At 58.0% G+C, this 19,814-nt stretch overlaps 2 long non-coding RNA genes across 2 annotated transcripts in view; one reads left to right on the top strand and one right to left on the bottom strand.

Moving 5' to 3' along the window:
• Positions 1-1,079: 1,079 nt before the first annotated feature.
• The window catches only part of LOC118501416, a 22,419-nt gene continuing 3,684 nt past the window's right edge, over positions 1,080-19,814 (bottom strand). Inside the window, exons 2-3 of the long non-coding RNA XR_004904065.1 lie at positions 11,691-11,693; positions 1,080-1,090 (exon numbers count right to left, since the gene is read on the bottom strand). This is a non-coding gene — a long non-coding RNA (uncharacterized LOC118501416). The remainder of the gene's footprint in view (positions 1,091-11,690; positions 11,694-19,814) is intronic.
• Positions 19,549-19,814, top strand: part of LOC118501415 — a 13,668-nt gene continuing 13,402 nt past the window's right edge. The window contains exon 1 of the long non-coding RNA XR_004904064.1: positions 19,549-19,719. This is a non-coding gene — a long non-coding RNA (uncharacterized LOC118501415). The remainder of the gene's footprint in view (positions 19,720-19,814) is intronic.

Below are 19,814 nucleotides of genomic sequence, written 5' to 3'. Positions count from 1 at the left end.
GTCTGACCTAAGCAGCGGCCGCCAAAGGGCCCAGGGGCTGCAGGGCATGGCCTTAGAGAGGCGCTCCGGTCCCCAGGCCCTCAGAGAGGAGGCCCGCCCCCCTGGAGAGCCGCTCTCGCCTTCAAGCTAACAGGGAGGTTGTGCATGCGATGTCACCCTTGGGGACCACACACTCTGAGTCCCCTTAGGGAAAGTGACCCGAGACGGGACTACTATTCTAGATGGGGGCCTCTGGGGAAGTCTGCAGGGACGGTCACTTTGGGAACCAGCAGCCTTCGCACACTGGGGGCCAAGATGCTCCAGAACCCCGGTGGCTCTGTGCAGCCTGTCCCACCTCCCTGGAGCTCCCATCGTCCACACGGGGACACAGGGGGACCGGGAGTGCGGGTGGCAGAAGGGAGGAGTCTGTGGGCTGTGTCCTGGGAACCCGCATGGGGCCAGGAGATGCCCCAAGGTGAAGGGTCGGGTCAGGGAAGCCTGTCACTCATCGGGACCTCCCTGGTGGCGGGTCCTGCCCCAGGCCTCAGTACAAAACAGGGAGCTTCTCACCAAGACTCGGGAAAGCTGGAGTTCTGAAGCCACAAAAAAGGAATGAAAGACCACAGCAACGTGGTTCACGGTGAAACACGAACCAAGAACCCGCTTAACTGGAGAGACCACAGGAACCCAGCTGCCCTTTTCCACCCGGATGGCCTGTCCCGGGCCAGCGCCCCCTTAAGGCCTTTCTCTCACCCTGCTGCTGGGACCCAGCCCAGCCTGCCTGCACCCCAATTGGCTGTGAACCCCGGCTGTGGGTGGGAACAGCGCTGGCATCCAGGCACCCTTGTCTGTGGCGTGCCGGGTGCTCTGATGGTGGGTGCTGGAGTGGCTCAGCAGCCTGTCACCTGGGTGCCTCCCTGGTCACCGGGCCCCCACCTGGAGGCCCAGCACGCCCTCAGGGGCAGGGGGACCACAGGGGCCGAGGGCCTTCCACAGCTTGAACCGAGGTGCTTGGGGCTGCCGGCTGTCTCAGAGGAGCTGGCCTCTCATCTCCCCCAGCCAGGGGACACACCCACGTGCAGCGTGTGTCCTGAGGGAAGGTTGCCCCAGACTGTCAGAATCCGCGGGTCCCTGGGAACGAGCCTGCAGACGCCCCCGTCTACCCCAGTGATACCAGGGACTCCGTGGGCAGGGCTGCCAGGGCTGCTCACCCAACCCTCCCGGCCAATAAAGGGGTCCTGACGCCCAAATGCGCAGTTTGTCCGCCGCGAAGAATGCCGTCATAAAATCCCGGTCCTTTCTTTTTTTTTTTTTCTTTAAAGATTTTATTTATTTATTTATTTTTATAGAGGGAAGGGAGGGAGGGGGAGAGAAAGAGAGAGAAAGATTCAATGTGCGGTTGCTGGGGGTTCTGGCCTGCAACCCAGGAATGTACCCTGGCTGGGAATCGAACCTGGGACACTAAATCCTGGTCCTTTCATGTCAGCCGCATCCCCCCGGCTTCTGTGGCCCCATTTTCCTAAGTGCCAGGCTCGGGCGCCCTCCACCCACCCCCAGATGACACTGGGCCAGTCGGAGGACCAAGTACCCCTCACACTAGGCTTGTCCCTGTAGTCCAGCTGGGGCAGCTGGCCTGGCCCAGCTGGGGACACACAGGGCCATCATGGGTAGAGGCGCAAGAGGACACTGGCACAGCCCAAGGGGCGACTGAGGCTGGGCAGGCGATGGTCTCTCGGGGCAGGGCCTCAATCCCAAAAGGGTGTCACGAGCTCAGGCCCAGTCTGCTGGGGACAGGCGGTGTCCCCTCCGCCTCCTAGGCAGGCGTCTACCCGGAGTCTCCAGCCACACCGGGCCTGGAACCCGGGCCGCCAAGACACCGGAGGACTCAAGCCCGTCAGTACCGGGTGACCCCTGTCTGACCTGGGGCCAGCCCCTCCGGCTGGGGTCACCCCTCGAACACCCTGTTGTGAGCACTCACCCTGCTCCTGGGAACAACCCACTACCCTAGTAATCCTGGACCCCAAACCACAGGGACTCATTCCCAGAATCTGGTGCGCTTTGTGGGACTGAAAGTCCGGGCCCACCCCACCCAGCCCCTGGTTTGCTAGGGAACAGGTCCAGTCGCTAGACAACCGCCTCAGGCTTCAACACCAGCGTCCCCCCACATGCTGGGAGCTGTGGTGTATAGGTGGACGTGGCCGGCGCACTGGAGCCTTGTCCCTGGGATCACGCAGGGTGCTGGGAAGGACAGTCCCTCGATGAGGCCCCGCACAGGGTGAAGGGCAGAGGTCAAAGTCCCTCTGCGGAGATGCAGGCCTCAGGGACAGGTCATCTCGTGCATGGGTGTTGAAGTCAGAATGACCCCCGTGGTGTGGGGACAATCCCCAGCCAGATGGTCAGAGATCCGCCCCTGGGGCTGCAATGGGCTGGCTCCGACAGAAGACCAGTTCCAAGGAGGCTTAGAGGAAGGGACTGGGGGTGAATGGGGGGCGTGCATTCCAGGCCGAGTGGACTGTCCTGTGAATGACCTGAGGAGAAGGCAAGCTGCTGAGAAACTCAGCGTGACCACGGGACCCACGCAGCAACGTCAGCCAGAGTTTGGGACTTGAGGTGCGGGCTGGGGCTGCCAGTTCACCTAAACGAATCAGGAATGGCAGAGTCCCTCCCCAGGGTGGGGTAAGGGTGGGTGGCGGGGAGGGTGGGGGCCAGATCTGTGCTCCCACCCCCAGTCCAGCTGCTAGTGGAGGAGACTGGACTTGGGGAGGCCGGAAGGGAGCCAGAGTGGACAGAAGCTGAGTCAGTGACGGGCAGCAGTGTGGAGGGAGGCGGGGCCTGGGGGCTGGGCACACAGGTCTGGGAGGGCCAGGAGACCCTCACACCTTGGGGTGAGGGGGACTCGGGAGGAGATGCCTGTGGGGATGACGCCCAAGGGTCTGGATGGGAGGGGCTGGCTGGGGTGGCGTGGACTTCACTGAGGGACTGCGTGGGAGCTGAAGGTGCTCAGCGCCCCATGGTAGTGCGGGGCCCCGGGTGGGCACCTCCAAGGACGGGTGCTGTTCGGGGTGAGTGAGAACGGGGCAGGGTGGGTGCGTTCTCAGGGGAGCGCTGGACGGACGGTGCCGTCATTCCCAGGGACAGAGGCCCCGGGAACACCACAACCCGGACAAGAGGCCACTCCAGCCTCTGGTCCCCGATTCGGGGCCCTGCACCCACAAACCACACCCTCGGCTCCCCTGACTCTGTGCACCACGTCACCTTCCCAGGACAACACACCCAAAGTTGTCCCTGCACTGGGAATGAGAGGCAACACCATTTAGAATATAAATTTTACTGGGTAAAAGGTTTCTACAAACATGTGAATGTTGTAGAAAATCCACCCACATGCGGGGAGACAACGAAGCACAAACTTTATTACCGGGGGGCCCAGAGGGGGTGGTTAACATCCAAATCATCTGAGCACCGATCCTCACTCTCCTGGGGTTTAAACAGTCCCGGGCTCCCTACCTACGTGTCGAAGCAAGGTTACAGAGGCTGAATTCGGAAGTTAGGTCCAGCTACCTTATGTGGGAGACAAAGGGAAAACGCAGGAGGAATTTGCAGAAGCTACAGAGCACTGGAGCTTATCATGGGAGTCTGTGTTACGGCCTTCAGTAACTGGCCGTTGCTTTGGTTACGACTTGTCAGCTTCTACAGTCCTGTGTGAAATTTTGCAAGTGTTACAGATACAGAGCATAAGAAACTTTTGGAGCTTTCTTTTCCTGCCACATGAACACACTATGTAAGAAAAAATTTTTTTTTTAATATTTTATTTATTTATTTCTTAGAGAGGGAAGGGAGAGAGAAAGAGAGAGAAACATCAATGTGCGGTTGCTGAGGGCTGTGGCCCGCAACCCTGGCATGTGCCCTGACTGGGAATCGAACCTGCGACACTTTGGTTCGCAGCCCGCACTCAAGCCACTGAGCTACGCCAGCCAGGCTCAGAAAAATTTTAACATATAAAGAAAATTGTAGACTTCCGGCAAGATGGAGGAATAGGTGGACGCACCGAACCTCCTCACACAACCAAGATTAGAACAACAATAATTTACAGACAGAATAACGCCCAGAACCGACAGAGGATTTATCTGAATGGAAGTCAGGCAGCCAAGAAGTTGAAGTAGAAGCGTTCATCCGGACTGGTAGGAGAAGACGAGCCGGGCGGGCGCGGGGCGGGCGCGGGGCTGGCGCAGGTCGGCGGCGCTCGGAGGTCAGGGAAAGTTTGGTGCGAAATTGGCGCGACAGCCAACCGGGGCGCAAGAACACAGCGGGGGTCCCTGAGTACGCAAGCTGCAGCTGGTGGACCCAGTGGGGTAGCGATTGTGGACTAGGGCAGAACTCGCAGCCCGGGAGCCCAGAGAGGGGTCTGAACCCAGGAGAAAGGAACTATCGCCATTGTTTTCTCCCGCCCCACCCCCCACATATAACGTCACAATCTAGCGACTGGGGTGCCCAGCCCTGGTGAACACCTAAGGCTCCGCCTCCCACCATAACAAGAGCGACCACACCGGGGGTGGGGGGGGGGGAGGGAGAGACGGGAAAAATATGTTTTCAACAGAGCAGATCAGTCCCCCAGGACTCATCCTTTTGAGCGACCAAGAAATAGCCAGTCGATCAGATGCACAGTTGAAAACACAGGTGATCAGAAAGCTCACGGAATTGGTTGATTTTGGGCGCAATTTATATGAAAGGATGCAGGTTACCATAAAAGAGATGCAGGAAGATACGTGGAGGAGAGCCAATAGTGAAAGGAAGGAATCTGAGTCTCAAAACAATACAGTGGACCAGAAGGAAGATAGAATCAACCAAGCAGGAAAGCATGATGAAATAAGAATTCAAAAAATCGAGGAAAAGATTAAGAGCATCCAAGACACCTTTAAACGTTCCAATATCCGAATTATAGGTGTACCAGAATCGGAAGGGGAAAAGCAACAGATTGAGCACGTATTTGCACAAATAATAAAGGAGAACTTCCCCAATCTGGCAAAGGGAACAGTCTTCCAAGAGATCCAAGAAGCTCAGAGAGCCCCAAAGAAGTTGGACCCAAGAAGAAACACACCAAGGCACATCATAATTACATTAGCCAAGGTAAAAACGAAGGAGAGATCCTAGAAGCAGCAAGAGATAAGGGGACAGTCACCTACAAAGGAGTTCCCATCAGACTGTCAGCTGATTTCTCCAAAGAGACCTTACAGGCAAGAAGGGGCTGGAAAGAAATATTCCAAGTCATGAAAGACAAGGACCTACATCCCAGATTGCTCTATCCAGCAAAGCTCTCATTTAGAATGGAAGGGCAGATAAAGTGCTTCTCAGATAAGGTCAAGTTAAAGGAGTTCATCATCACCAAGCCCTTATTTTATGAAATGCTAAAGGGACTTATCTAAGAAAAGAAGATAAAGAAAAGACATGTATAGTAAAAGGACAGCAAACTCACAAATATTAACAACCACACCTAAAGCAAAACGAAAAGAAACTAAGTAAACAATTAGAACAGGAAGAGAACCACACAAATGGAGGGCACATGGAGGGTTAGCAGCAGGGGAGTGGGAGGAGCAGAGAGAGGGAAAAGGTATGGAGAATAAGTAGCATAGAATGCAGGTTGAAAATAGATAGGGGGAGGGCAAGAATAGTACGGGAAATGTAGAAGCTAAAGAACTCATAAGTATGCTACATGGACATGAACTAAAGGGGGGAAACGTGGGTGGGAGGGGGGTACAGGGTGGAGGGGAGAGAAGGGGGAAAATGGGACAACTGTAATAGCATAATCAATAAAATATTTTGAAAAAAAAGAAAGAAGAAAATTGTAAAAGCACATATGCTGAACTGTCTAAAGAAGAGTACAAAGGCCTCATAAAAGGGACCTGAGGAAGGTCAGCACCCAGGATGCTGCTAAGTCACAGCCATTGTCGAAAGAGCTGACACTAGTTCGGGGCTCTGCGACCTCACGACCTAAGATACCTTCCGCACCAGCTCGTTGGTAACATTCTCAAGACGCTCCCGAATTCGCATCTTACAGAGGGCCGCCATTTTTCAGGGCTGCTACTTTCTCAGCTTGAGCTGTCTTCTTCTTCTGGCACCCAGCCGGGATCCTCTTCTGCCGTTGCCACAGCAACCAGATCAAACACAACTGGAGCCCGGCAACAGTCAGCAGGGTCAGGGTGAGGAATGCTGTCCAAGGCAGTGTGTTTCCAAACAAGGCACCTGCGAAGGGGCGGCGTCAACTCCTGAAGGGAATCCTCCTGTCCCCAGAATGCCCAGACTCTCACTGTCACACAGTCAGGACGGTTTTCCTGAAACGTCTCCGCCCTCATGGGATTAGAGGGAGCATGAGGACGCACACACAGTGTCACTGACGTCCCTTCTGCACCCCCCGCCCCCCACTGACTACCTGCCCCCCAGTCAGCAGAGTCTGGTGACGAAGAACAGATTCTGGGGCTGGGGGCCTGGGTTCCAGTCCCGGGTCTCCTGCCCGAACAGCGCTGTGACCTTGAACTAATGACGTGACCATCTGTTGCTGCATCCTGATCAGTGAGAGCATTAAGTTAGTGCTTATGCAGTGCCTGATGCAGGGTGAGTGCCACGCAGGGTTCATTAAGTTTTGAAAACTAAATATGTTTTATTTTTTCTTGTTTACAGCAAAATCAGGCCCCTATGCGGCTGCTGTGCATGGTGGCCATCCTGTCCCGTGTCTCGGCGACCTGCCCGCTCCAGCACAGGGAGCAGGCCTGTGTCCCTCCCCCAGGGTAGTCCCCAAGGCCCAAAGGGTCCCATCTGGTGGGCAAGCTTATGCTCTGCCCTTTGTCCTGGGAATCACTGGTTTAAAAGTACCCAGTCACAGGGGTCACGTCCCACCGCTGCAGGCTGGCCTGTGGGGTGGTCCCTAGAAGTGGGTTTCGCATCAGTCAGTGAATCGGTTCGGATGCAGATGGCCCTGCGCCCCCACAGCACGGGTGCCGACCCCACCGACACCATCCAACACCGGGAGCCCAGACAGCTACGGGACTGTCTCCCCACAGTCCGCCACCAGAGGGCGCCCACCACCCTCGTTTCTCCTGCTGATGCCAAATTCACAGGTGGGAAATATTTCCCTGTTTGGTCAGATTTGTCACCCTCCTGTGTGTTTTACCTTCCTGGGAACTGATGATTGCCGTTCTTGCTTTTATCCACCGTGTTCCTTTATGTTGTAAGAACATTAGCCCTTTCGCTGAGACTTGGGTTTCCCTATTTTCCCCGCCTGATGTGTTTGCTGAACTTTCTTATCTGTCTCCACGTCCCATGGCCTGACTCCGTGTGTGGCAGGGATGAAGAGCTCAGAAGGTGTCTGTGACATAAACTGCTTCAGGGGAAGGGGCCCCAGGTCCCTGCTCTGTGCCCTCTCCAGCAGAGCAACCCAGGGACCCAGGTCAGCAGCAGACCACCAGGCCTTCCCCCAGGGGCAGCATGGAGCCCAGGGCAGGGGGCAGGGCACTCACCTGGGATGGAAAGCCTGGCTGACCTCTCCTGGAACAGTAGGGGGTTTCTGATGACACAGGAGACCCCCTCCCCAGAGCAGCCTTCCAGGATCACAGAGGCTGAGGCTGCATAAAGGCCCTGGGGGTCTGCAGACACAGATGCTGTCTCAGGGGACAAGCTCTGTCCCCTGGCGTCTCTCCACTGGATCTGGGGCTGCGGGTACCAGCCGGCAGACATGCAGTTCACACGGATCCCTCCAGCCTCGTAGCCCTTCATGTCAATGTGGGGATCAGAGCCCAGCGCTGGGGAGGAAAAGTGAGCTGAATCATGGGGATCCCCCTGTACTGGTGGGGTCTCCACAGCAGGGAGGGGCACACACACTGACGAGCCCAGCAGGGACTGACCAGGAGCTGCTCCCAGCGTGTGCTGTGCAGCAGAGACTGATCCCCGAGGGGCCACTGCCTGACCCTGGCTGGACCCTCGTGCTGGACCCAGGGGGCTCTGGGCCAGAGCAGAGGCTGCTTCCCCCAAGTCCCCTTAGAGACTGCCGCAGCCTCCCCTCCCCCCTGCCCAAGACAGGCTGGTCCCTGGCAGAGCCCCTCCCCCCTCCCTGTGCAAGCACGGAGGTGGTGCCCCTTAGTCTACCTGGGTCACACCCCACTGCCCCTGTCCGTGCTGCCTGTCCTGTGGGGTCTTGCCCTCCTGTGAGAAGGAGACACATGGTGTCCTGCGGCCACCTGAGCGGTGACTTGTATGCAAGGCCCCTCGGGAGGCTCCTGCTGCCCTCACTGCCAGGCTGCTGGGCTCTCCCACCAGGGTCTCCCCCCAGAAGTGTCCACAGCGAGGCTGTGCAGAGGGGAAACATTCCCACAGAAGACAGCGGACCCCGGGCCAGGAAGAGGGGAGCTACTGCCACTTGTCCCCACGCCCCTGAACACAAGGAGGGGGAGGCAGCCCTCTGAGGACCTGAACACACAGAGTCCTGCAGGGGGGGCTCCGTCGGGGGACCCCAGGTCTCCAGGAAGGGACAGCAGGCTGAGGAGGGACCATGCGGGGACAAGGCCAGGGGGCCGCACCGTCCCCGCTCCACCAGCCCCCACGCACTGGAAGCCACAGGGCAGGGCTGTGTCCGGGGAATGAGAACTGCAGTCCTGTTGCCCATACACGGGCACGTTTGTGGGACAGCACCTCGGACAACATGCTCGTCGCTGGGGTGGGTCAGGGCCACGTCAAGGTCACTCAAGGGTGGGGTGACAGCAGAGGAAAGAGGAACTGTATGCAGTGATCCACCTCCCTGTGCCAGCTGTGAGTGACCAGTGACACCCCGCACCATCCTAACCGCGTCCCACCCAGAGCCCAGCGCTGCTTGCACATCCCCTGAACTGCACAAAGTCCTCCCTGACGCCCCCTCTCTGACACACCCCAGTGTCCCCATCCCCAGAGGAGCGTCCTCCGTCACTGCACCGAGGACGGACACACCTGTTCAACTGCAGCTGTGTTCCCAGGGCTTTGGTGGGGGACATGGGCCCCACAGGTATTGTCCCTGCAGCTCAGCCTCCTGGGCCCACCACAGTGGGCCCCGGGGACGATGGCATTGGTCTGGATCACACTGAACCCAAACACCCATGTGCCACCCACTTCGGGGAGGTCTCTTCCTCCTTCCTGTCCCTGACCTGCACTCCCCTCTGAGAATGGTGGGCAGCATCGGGGACTCTGTCCTGGGTGCAGGAGGAAGTCACCCTGGGAGACACCTGGGTGTGTCAAAGGCCCCAGAGGCGGAGAGATGGAGGTGGGGACGGATGCTGGTGAGCAGCCCACATGCTCTGGGGTAGGTCTGCAGCCTCTGCCCCTGCCCCAGGGAAAGGAGCCTGGAACAAGCCTGAGGCTCACCTGCCACCTGCAGCTCCACCTGGGCTTTTGCATAGAAGTCTCCATCTTGGAAGTAACACAGGTAGGTTCCGTTGTCAGAGACGCTGACATTGTGAATCCGGAGAGCGGCCTTCCCCACAGTGACGTCCTCTCGTGAAATCGAAGTTCTCCCTCGAAACTGCTCTGCCGGCGTGTCCTCCTGCCCGTGTGCGTACATGTGCACTACCTGCCTGCGGCCGGGTCGCTCCCACATCAGCTGCAGGGTCTCAGCGTTCATCTTCGGGGAGAGCTGACAGGGCAGGTCTGCGTCTTCACCCACCATGGCCAGGATGGGCCCGGGGGGTCCGACCACAGCAAACTCAGCTGGTCATCAGGAGAGGGGGGCCACGTCAGACTGAGCAGGCCCAGAGGGACAGGGGGTGTCCTAGGCAGGAAGGGTGAGGTGACAGACACCTAGATGGGAACTCAGTCCTCATGCAGGTGCGGTGTGGACAGGCCTTGCAGGGTTGGGAGGAGTCCTGGGTTGTGGCTGGGCCCAAAGGGAAAGGAATCACACACACAGACGCACAGCCGGTCCTACCTGAGCAGGGGCTGAGCAGCTGGACCACGGCGAGGCACACAGGGAGGGCAGGCAGACGGGGCACGGGGCACCTCCCCATCCTGACCTGCTGTGCACAGAGAGAGGCCAGCAGGGGCTGGGCAGCAGGGACCACCTGGAAGGAGGAGGAGGATTCCACGTGGAGAGGCTGCCTGCCCAGGGCCGACCCGGACACCACCGCCATCACTGGGGACCCAGAGCCTCATCTGCAAATGTGCCCTGGGGGTCTCTTCCCCTTGGATCCCACCATGGAAATCACCCATGAAACATGGAGCAGTAATGCACGTATCATGTCTCTTGCCAGCAGGGAGCACCCAGCTCTCCTGTGGGAACCTGCTCAGAAGCCCCCCACTGTCCCACACTTCCCTGCCCCAGCCAGGTGCCCACCCGCAGACCACCCTCTGAGGAAGGCAAGCCCCTCTGCTCCTAGTCCCCTTTCCCACTGCTGCCCCCTGCAGGCCACAGTGCGCACAGCAGCCAGCGCATCCTGCCCCCTCACCTCCCTCCTCCTCAGACCCTCCCACGGGGTCCCCTGTCGCCCTGGGCAGAAGCCCTCGGACTTTGCACTCTGTGCTTTAAATTATCTGACTGCTTTAGGGGATAGCTTGGTTGGGGGGCAGTGGTTCAGGGAAAATGGAGAGAACTGTACTTGAACAGAATTAAAACTAATTAATTAATATTTAATAAGATAAATACCTCAATGATTTAAAGATTAAAAATTTCCAGAGTGGGGGACACATTTCCACAACATTTTGAAGGGCATTTACTGTTTTTTATTCCTATCGCACACCAACTTAAAATAAAACCTAAAGGAATGAAATTTAAATAACTTAGAATCGGAATTACATCCTTTGTCTCACGTGAACGTGAACTCCTGTGGATGCATTTGGCCACATGAACTCAAGGGGCGACTCAAAAACAGAATCTATTTATAAAAACTGTTTTTATTCTCACACTTTAGCCTTCGGTCACCCCCAAATGCTTCCCCCTGGATGGGGGACACCCGTGGGGACGTCCCTCCACCGCCCTGAACACTCTCTGCACTCGGCGGCTCTGACGCCTCTCAGAGCTTCTGCGTTTTGTTTCACGTCTTACACGTCAGGACGTTTCCGTTTGTGGACTCTTTTCACCCGGGAAAGAAAAACAGTCGCTCTGGGTGAGATTGGGGGAATAGGGAGGGTGGGGCACGTGGGTTTTTAGTCAAAAACTGCTGAACACTCAGCGCAGGTGGGCAGGTGGGCTGGTAAGTCACCCGTCGGGAAATGGGCCAGTGCTCTGGGAGAGAAGTAAAAAAAAATTCAGTAAAGCCCAACGCAGCCTCTCACAAGACCATCATCTGGTCACGGATGCAGATGGGCTCCTAGAACTTTCTCTCCTAGTGGGGAAGCCTGGACTGCAAGGGGCCCACCCTCCAGAAGGTAACTGCTGGTTTGTTTATTTTTTTTCCTGTTTCTGGTAGGGTCACTCCTTGTATACTAAATGCCCTGAAAAAGTTTTATCTGTAGCCCCAAAGATTACACTGGCAGGAATTGCTTTTAAAGAGAAACTGGCAATAATACAAAAATTCACATTTAATGCTGTTCATTATAGTAAAATCTGCAAGAGCACTGTGTATAAATTGCATCCAATTTTGTTATAATTCTGAATAAAAACGTGTTATGAAAAACATAATTCCTTCCCTTGCTTGTGGGGCTCAGTGTACTGAGAGCAGGGTTGGGAACCAAAGGGTCGCTGGTTCGATTCCCACTCAGAGCACAATCTTGGGTTGTGGGCCATGTCCTCAGTAGGGGGCGCATACCAGGCAACTACACACGGGTGCCTTTCTCTCCCTCCTTCTCCCTCCCTTTCCCTCTCTCTAAACAGAAATAAATCTTAAAAACAATGTAATTCCTACACACACACACACACACTGACACAACACCCAACGGTGAGAAGCCAAAAGCTCCCTCTCTCCGATCAGGAGGAAGACAGACGCCCACCCTCACCACCTCCCCGCACCAGAGTACTGGGAGTCTGAGCAACAGCGGTCACGCGAGACAGACACAAACAGCAAGCAAATCAGAGGGAGAAGGAGCCTTCGCACCGCTCGCAGACGGCAGGACGAGTACGTAGGACCATTTGAACCCTCCACCAAATCCCGAGAGAACGTGGAAATGAAGGCAGTGAGGTCGCAGGACACAACGTGGACACCAGGTGCACTTCCGTGCAGCAGTGACGGGTAACCAGAGGGAGGTGTTGTCAGCCCCTCCTGCGGTTGTGTCCGAAAGCAGAAAACACCCGGGAACAAGGTCAACCAGAGAGCGGACAGCCTGCTCCCTGACGGCTGGAGGAACCGAGAAAGGAGACGAAGAGGGGGCACTCGACGGGGGACACACTGAGTTAAGGGTCGGCAGGAGCAACACGGTCACACCGTCCTCGCTGCCCAAAGCCAAGCGCAGACTCAGGCTGTCCTTGTTGAAACGCCGATGGCCTTCCTGTCAGAAGGACAAGGAATGCTGAAATGTATTTATTTTCCATGCCTTGCGGTTTATTCGTCAGTGAGGCAGACACATCAGGGGGGAGGCTGCCGTCTTTCTACCTGGCCTGACCCCTGCTCAGATTTAAGTCCCCCCTCCAAGTGCTCGGGACTGTGGGCTGGGTCGCTGCCCCAGTGGTGGGAGCACGGGGTGGGAAGGTGGCAGAACCCCAGCCTCCTCCCAGACTACGGGGCACACAGAGGTGCGGGGTGAATCCATGTACGTTCCTCTCTTGGACAGCCGCTCTGAATCCCCGGGGAGCCTCAGGGGGACCCTTGCACCACAGACTCCATGTCATCCTTGCAGACATGCATCCTGCTCACCCCGTCGTCCTGTTCACCTGTGACTCCTGCCCTTGGGGTGATTCCTAGGAGCCAGGTCGCTGCAGGGTGGGCTGTAGGAATCAAAGGGCCCCCCAAGCTCACTGCGCCCACTCACCCTCCCAGCATTCAGCACAGGGCAGGCACGCCGTCTCTGGGTGTCGGTGGGTGGTGAAGGAGCCAGGCTGGCACGGGCTGTATTGGGTGACAAGGTCCAGGTCACAGTCTCTGCTGACGTAGGACCCTGTGGGGGGGAGGGGCGGACGCACAGCGGGGAGGCTGTGAAGGGACCCCAGTCTGGTCCCTGCGGCCTCTGCTTGAGAAGGTGCCACAGCACTTGGGGGCTTGTCCCCAGCGCAGCACCAACCCTCAGGGCGCACACGAGCCCAAGTCATCCCGAAACAGGCGTTTGCCCCTTCTCGTGAGAGTTAATTTTTGTTAAATAAAGGCCTTTTTAAAAAGATTTTATTTATTTATTTTTGGAGAGGGAATGGAGGAAGGGAGAGAGAGAGAAACATCAATGTGCAGTTGCTGGGGGCCATGGCCTGCAACCTAGGCATGTGCCCGGACTGGGACTCGAACCTGCGATACCTGGTTCGCAGCCCGCGCTCAAGCCAGGGTAAATAAAGGCTTCTTAAAAGAAAATCCCACCCCTGGCTGGCATAGCTCAGTGGATTGAGCGCGGGCTGGGAACCAAAGTGTCCCAGGTTTGATTCCCAACCAGGGTACATGCCTGGGTTGCAGGCCATAACCCCCAGCAACCGGACATTGATGTCTCTGTCTCTCTCTGTCTCTCTGTCTCTCTCCCTTCTCTCCCTCCCTCCCTCCCTCCCTTCCCTCTCTAAAAGTAAATAAATAAAATCTTTAAAAAAAAAAAAGAAAAGAAAATCCCTGCCCATACCCGGAAAAGGTGACTTTAGTTTTGGTTTTAGCAACACCTGAAACCGCACCCCTACACGCGGGTTCCTGCCCCTCCCCCTGCACTTCCAGGGGCACCCCCAGGGGTGGGAGCCACCGCTTCTCCCACCCCCAGCCCCGCCCCCACGCCCCGGGGTTACAGCCCCGGCTACTACCCCCACCCCCCACCCCCCTCCCCCCCGCCTCTGCTTAAATACCACAAGTGTCGGCTTCACCCCACTTTCTGCACAGTCAGGGCTGAGCCCGCCAGGCTCCTCGGAGGCCCGGGGAGAACGTGGACAGTGTCCAGTCCTGCCAGAAAGTCGTAGATCCAGTTCAGGTCCCCCTCGCCGGCGTGACCTGCACCAGGGCCCGCACCCCACGGGCCAGTTCCTGAACCGGCGTGTTCCGAACCGCGCACGAGGAAACTCGGCCTTGGGTTCCCCACCCCCGGCCTCTCCCGCAGAGAATCTGGGGTCCCGCGGGAGTGGGAATCGGGGCCGCCCCTGAGCTGGGACAATTCCCAACACGATCCGCTCGGACCCAGTGCGCGGGGGCGGGGGGCGGAAGGGAAGGCGGCAGGTCTCCCGGTCCCCACCCGGGCCCCGGCCCCCGGCCCGGCTCACAGCCCGCACGGTAGTTTCAGTCACGCCGCGGCGGGCGCGGGCCCTACACCCCGCGAAGGGGGGGCCTCCCCCACGACCGCGCCCCTAGCGGACGGCGCCTTCACGGACTCACTTCAGCTTCAGCTTCTCTTCCCCGGCTCCCAGCGAGTCCCCTGGAGCCAGAAAACACACAAACGCTGCAGACGCCTCACCGTTCAGACGGCCGAGGGGCAGGGCGGCCCTGAGCCCAGGGACCTGGGGCTCGCGGAGAAGCACCGTCAGGGTATCCACGCTGCTTCCCTTCGGGGCGCCTCCGGATGGACGAGGAGCACCAGGGACCAGAAACCGAAAACACCCGCAGAGGCCCCGCCCCGTCCTCTCACAGCGCGCAGACCCCGCCCCCAGCCCGGGCTTCACTCCCTCTCCTGCAGCGGCTCCAATTCAGAGCGCGCCCCGTTCGTGGGCCCGCGGCACACGGGCCGGAATCCTCCCCCTTTTGGTTTCTTGATGAGAGAGAGATGATGATCGAAGGAAACAGGGAACAGAGAAAGCCCCCGACCCACGAGGGCCGGCGTCTGCCCTCTGACAGCGGGAGAAACAGAAAGCGTCTCTGTCAGGGCAAAGCCGACCTGGTTCCCAGCAGCCGGGGGACCGAGTCCAGACAGACCGACCCCACGTGCGCTCGTGAAGGACGTGAAAGCCCTCGGTCGGGGCACCTGCACCCCGTGTGCACAGCAGCACCGCTCCTGAGGGGGAGACACGGACCCCCCTCCGTGAGATGCACCGACAGACCAACATGCGGCCCCCTGTGCGCACAGACACACGCACACCCACGCACTGGAACCCGCCAGCACAGGAAGGGGGACCCCTGCCATTGGAGGACTGTGGACCCACCGGGGACGGGGCCTCCCTGAGGCACTCAGACAGAGACACCCCCAGGTGACCCCATGTCACCACATGGGACCCAAACACCATCCAACGTGGCCAGTCGTCCCCTCTGACCCTCCAGGGGTTCTGTCATCTTCAGACCCTGCAGGTGGGTCTTTGGGTCGTTGTGAGTTAGTTTCTGTGTCTGCTGTGACCTGACAGCACAAGTCCTCCCGGGCCTGGGGACGTCCAGGGTCCCCAACACCACTGACTGAAAAGCTGTCCTTGTCACAGAGCGGTCCAGGCTCAGGGACAGTTTCTTTAGAAATGTCCCCGAGTCCCTGAGCAGGAGCGTGAACACCACCACACGTGTCTGTCCGCACCTACGTCTGCGTGTCCCTCGGCCACACAAAGAGGTGACGCCCTGGCAGGTCCCACTGACACCCAGGGGCTGGGGACACGAGCCTGAACCAGAGAAGCCAGACACACAGGCCACATATCATTGCATTCTGTGTCTGTGACCCGTCCTGAACAGGGGGTCCGTCCCAGAAAGTAACTCAGGGTTGCGGGGGCCGAGGGGGAGGGGCAAGTTGCTGGTTCCAGGGCTGATGGGAAGGAGTGGGAACTGCACCGCCCCCGTCAGACGGCTCCCCCAGGTCACGGGGTCTCCTCTCCTCAGACAGACCCCTTAACAACAGGACCCCCTCTCACCTGGACCGGGCGGGCCGCACACCGTGTCCGCCGTGGAGTTGCACTGCTGCAGGACCACTGTCCCCTCGGGACACCTGGGGGTGGGGGGACACAGCTTCACTGTTCCTGCTTCCACGTCTCTCCAGCCCCAGGCTCCCGGGTCAGCACTCTCAACAGCAGAAGGTGTCTCCGTGAGGCGCTCCCCCAGCCCCCTTTGGGGAGCACTGTGTGCTGTGATCACAGACCCCATGAAGGGCCCGGGGTCACAGGAAGCCCCAGCCTTACCCCAGAACCAGCCCTGGTCCCACGAGGAGGACAGTTGACCTGTTTACCCCCAATGGATGTCCATGGCTCTGTGTGTGGGCCTGGGAGCTGGAGGGGAGGGGTCTGTCCTGCTTTACCAAAGGCTGGGGACGCAGCTGCTCCCTCCTCCCTGTTGCCAGCTGAGGGCGCACCGTCAGTGCAGCGCGCTCTGATGTCCTGGGCAGGTTCACTCACGCCCAGGGAAGCAACTCACTCGCTGAGGACCCCATGTGGGTGCTCCTGGCCCGCCCGCACTGCATGGCAGGGCGGCACCCGTCCAAACTCTCAGTCACCGGCCTTGTGCTTCCTCCACCCCCGGGTCCCCACCTTCTTTCTGGGGAGCTCAGGGCTTATTCTTGGACCCCAAACTCCAGATCACAAAGGGAAAAATGGTAGAGACTCCTCCAGGTTCGACAGGTTTAGGAACCGAAAGCCCTAAAGGCAGTAGGGGGTGGGCGTGAGAGAGGCAACCACATGTTGAGCTCTCTCTCTCTCTTCCTCCCCCTCTTCCCCTCTGTCTAAAAATAAATACAATAAATATTTAAAGAAACATAATTCCTAGACACACAACACCCAACGGTGAGAACCTGAAAGCTCCCTCTCTCCGATCAGGAGGAAGACAGACGCCCATTCTCACCACCTCCCCGCACCAGAGGACTGGGAGTCCGAGCAAGAGTGGTCATGCGAGACAGAGACAAAAAAACCAGCAAATCCGAAGAAGAAGGAGCCTTCGCACTGCTCGCAGACGGCAAGACGCGGTACGTAGGGCCGTTTGAGGACCCACCAAAATCGTGTGAGAACGTGGAAATGAAGGCAGTGGGGTCGCAGGACACAACGTGGACACCAGGTGCACCTCCGTGCAGCAGTGACGGGTAACCAGAAGGAGGTGTCGTCAGCCCCTCCTGCCATTGCTTCCGAAAGCAGAAATTTCAGGATTCCTTGTTGTCCTTCTGAGGAGAAGGCCATCAGAGTTTTAATAAGGGCAGCCTGAGTCTGCACTTGGCTTTGGGCAGCGAGGCCGGTGTGACCGTGTTGCTCCTGCCGACGCTGAGTTCATTGTGTGCTCCATCGCGTGTCCCCTCTTCGTCTCCTCTCTCGGTTCCTACAGCCGTCAGGGCTCAGGCTGTCCGCTCTCTGGTTGCACGTCTTCCCAGAAGTTGTCACACTGTCCCTGCTGTCCAAAGCCAAGCCCAGACTCAGGCTGTCCTTGTTAAAACACCGATGGCCTTCTTCTCAGAAGGACAACAAGGAATCCTGAAATTTATAGGGAACCACAAAGGACACCACGTGACCAAAAAACCATCTAAGTACAGAACCAAATGAAATGCATTGCACCCCGATGTCACAGCACTGGCACAAAACAGACGCGCAGATCACTGGGACAGAGCAGACAGCCAGACACGAAGTGTCACCTACACGGACAATTCACCCACAGAGGAGGCAGGAACGTACAATGGGGGAAAGACAGTCTCTTCAAAAGAAGTTGGGACAACTGGACAGACACGTGCAGGAGACCGGGCCTGGGTCACCTCCTGACACCGGGTACAGGAAGGATCGTAAACTGGTGAACGATGTGAATGGGACCCCAAAGCAGAGCGCTGGAGGAAACACAGGCCCCGAACCCCGACGCCACCCCTCACACTGTCTCTCTGGGGGTGACCGCCCGGGGGGGGGGGGGCAGCAAACGGAAACCGAACAGACGGGGCCACGTGGAACTGCAGTGGCCGCACAGCAGAGGAAGCAGCAACGCAGGGAGAAGACAACTCAGAGACGGAAGAAGGCCTTGGCCGACCATACGATCAGCCAGGGGTTAGTATCCAAAACGGACAAAGGACACAGATCATTTAAAACCAAAAAAAAAAAAAAAAAAAAAGGCCCCTCAGTCTCCTGAAAACCGCCCCCTCAGCCTCTCACATACTAGCCCTTGGCCTCCGTGAAACCTGCCCCAAAGCCTCTGTGAAAACTGCCCCACAGCCTCCCTGAAAACTGCCCCAGAGTGTCTCTGAAAAGTGCCCTAAACCTGCCTGAAAACTGCCTCTGAGTCTCTCTAAAACTGCCCCTCAACCAATCTGAAAACTGCCCCTCTGACTCCCTGAAAACCGCCCCTCAACCCCTCTGAAAACTGCCCCTCTGACTCCCAGCAACTGCCCCTCAGCCTCCCTCGAAACTGCCCCTCGGTCTCCAAGGAAACTACACCTCAGCCTCCCTGAAAACTGCCCCTCAGTCTCCATGAAAAATATACTTCAGCCTCCCTGAAACTGCACCATAGTCTCTCTGAAAACTTCACCTCAGCCTCCGGGAAAACTGGCCGTCAGCCTCCCTGAAAACGACCTCTCCACATCTCTCAAAACTGCCCCGCCGCTTCTCTTAAAACTGCCCCACAGCCTCCCTATAAACTGCCCCTCAGTCTACCTGACCTAAGAAGGGCAGTCCCGCGATGAGGCCCCCCACAGGGCAGGGAGGAGCCCCAGCCAGAGTCAGAGAGGGCGCCCTGGGGCTACAATTTCCTGGTCTGGACCAATAACCAGTTCCAAGCAGGCTTAGAGGAAGGGACTGGGGTAGACGGGCCCTGTGTTCCAGACAGAGTGGACTGTCCTGCGAGTGACCCCAGGAGAAGGCAAGATGCTGACAAACTCAGCGTGACCACGGGACCCACGCAGCAACGCCAGCAAGAGTTTGGGACTTGAGGTGCGGGCTGGGGCTGCCAGTTCCCCTGAACAAATCAGGAATGGCACAGGCCCTCCCCAGGGTGGGGTAAGGGTGGGTGGCGGGGAGGGTGGTGGCCAGATCTGTGCTCCCACCCCCAGTCCAGCTGCTAGTGGAGGAGACTGGACTCAGGGAGGCCGGAGGGGAGCCAGATTGGACAGAAGCTGAGTCAGTGACGGGCAGCAGCGTGGAGGGAGGCGGGGCCTAGGGGGCTGGGCACACAGGTCTGGGAGGGACATGGGACAGTCCCATCCTGTGGTACTGGGGACTCGGGAGGAGATGCCTGTGGGGATGACGCCCAAGGGTCTGGACGGGACGGGCTGGCTGGAGTGGCGTGGACTTCGCTGAGGGACTGCGTGGGAGCTGAAGGTGTTCAGCGCCCCACGGGAGTGCAGGGCCTCGGGTGAGCACCTCCAAGGACGGGTGCTGTTCGGGGTGAGTGAGGAGGGCGCAGGGTGGGCACGTTCTCAGGGGAGCGCTGGACGGACGGTGCCGCCATTCCCAGGGACAGAGGTCCCGGGGACACCACAACTCGGACAAGAGGCCACTCCAGCCTCTGGTCCCCGACACGGGGACCTGCACCCACAAACCACACCCAAGGCTCCCCTGACTCTCTGTGCACCACGTCACCTTCCCAGGACAACACACCCAAAATTCTCCACCCAACAGGAATGAGGCAACACCATTTAGAATATAAATTTTACTGGGTGAAAAAAATTTTACAAATGTATACACACTATGTTAGAGAAATTTTAACACATAAACAAAACTGTAAAAGCACCTATGGTTAAATGTGTAAACAAGTATACAAAGGCCTCCATAGCTGGCATGTGACAGTAACTGTCCCCATGCCCCACCCCAGCTAACCTAGTGACAGCTGAGTGCCCGCTGGCTTGTCTGTCATGGACTGACTTATAAGTGTCACCCAGCTATGGCACTCCCACGTGGAAGCCAGGCACATCACAGTACCTGAGAG

This window comes from Phyllostomus discolor, chromosome 6, assembly GCF_004126475.2.
Source record: "Phyllostomus discolor isolate MPI-MPIP mPhyDis1 chromosome 6, mPhyDis1.pri.v3, whole genome shotgun sequence".
Lineage (NCBI taxonomy): Eukaryota > Metazoa > Chordata > Mammalia > Chiroptera > Phyllostomidae > Phyllostomus > Phyllostomus discolor.
The sequence above is the reverse complement of the archived record's forward strand: the minus strand, read 5'-3'. Positions and strand labels throughout refer to the sequence as shown.